The sequence below is a fragment of the Sinocyclocheilus rhinocerous genome, unplaced genomic scaffold (genome assembly GCF_001515625.1).
Source record: "Sinocyclocheilus rhinocerous isolate Xijiao unplaced genomic scaffold, SAMN03320098_v1.1 scaffold3807, whole genome shotgun sequence".
Taxonomy (NCBI): Eukaryota; Metazoa; Chordata; class Actinopteri; order Cypriniformes; family Cyprinidae; genus Sinocyclocheilus; species Sinocyclocheilus rhinocerous.
Genome location: NW_015660506.1, coordinates 398,556 through 400,055, shown reverse-complemented (window position 1 = coordinate 400,055; position 1,500 = coordinate 398,556).

The window sequence follows — 1,500 nt, the reverse complement described above, 5'->3', positions numbered from 1 at the left end:
ATATATATATATATATAAATTACCTTAAAGCTGCAGTCCATAACTTTTCCATAACGAAATCAATATTTGAGCAAGTACATAACCAGCCAGTGTTCACAACTATCGCCTTACTTTGGCCCGATTCACAACGGTTAGCTTTTAATAATGTTTTTTAATTTGAGTGGTACTAGTAGGAATTCGCGGGAAATTCGAGCATGCCGCTGCGCCATTACATCACGTCTGTAAATATAACATTAAGTTGTCCCGTGGCCAGTAGCACGAAGCGTGATGATCAAACTCAGAGTTGCAGAGTAAGTTTTGAGTTGACAAAATCCGATAAAGCCAACCTGGTTAAGATCAGGCTCACAAAGGTCGATATAAACCTTCTCTCACAACTCAGAGTTTGAACCAGAGTTTGTGATTAAAGGGTTAGTTCACCCAAAAATGAAAATTCTGTCATTAATTACTCACCCTCGTGTCGTTCCAAACCCGTAAGACCTCCGTTCATCTTCGGAAACACAAATTAAGATATTTTGATGCATTCTGACCCTCCCATAGACAGCAAGGGTCCTTACCCGATCAACGTCCAGAAACGTAGCAAGGAGATCGGTAAAATAATCCATGTGACATCAGGTACTTTTTATGCGCAAAAGAAAAATAAATAACAACTTTATTCAACAATTCGTCTCCTCCGCGTCACCCTAGCGCCATTTTGGAGAGTATCCAATGAACTCAAACAGCGTGTGCTATTCTATGTCAGCTGCGCCATGCGGAAAAGAAGAATTATTATAAAAGAATTATAAACAATTACAATTAATATACTATAAATATAATAAATAAGTAGCAGCAAAAGTCGGGCAATTTTGTCTCTAAAATTCTTTGACCATAAACTGCTTTAATTTGGAGTGAGAGATACGGGGGAGTGGCTTCATTGCATCAGATATATGTCACTTTGCTCATAGCTGATTGGTCCAGTTTGGGTTTGTGATCTTTAACCCAGAATAAAACCTGCTCCGGAGCAGGGTAGCCGTGTAGCGTAAGTTACCATGGCGACGAAACCCGCTAAAAACCAACCCACATTCTTGAGCCCGAAAACTCAGAGTTTGCTCAAACTAAACGTGAATTTACCTGGGTAAAAACTGAAACCGGCTTCGTGCTACAGGCCACCGGCTACTATGCTATCGCATCTGAGGATCATGCAGGTGGCGGATCGTTTATAGCCTTTTCTCACAGCAGCTGGAATAATTAAATTGATCATTTTGATGGTGGATTGTAATCCAGAAAGGATTATGTGTTTATGAAACACGTGACTGAAATTAAATTATATTCCAGTTTTAAATGTGCATCTGATTACAGATAGCATATGTGGGATTACACAAGATTTGTATTTTAAAGACAACCAGTTCGAAGGGAGCATAATTTGCTTTTTGGGTTAAAAGAATTTCTTAATGTGAAATTCAAAGAGTACGACAATTAGATTAGACTGTGCAGAAATTGAAATCTACACGCTAATACACACTA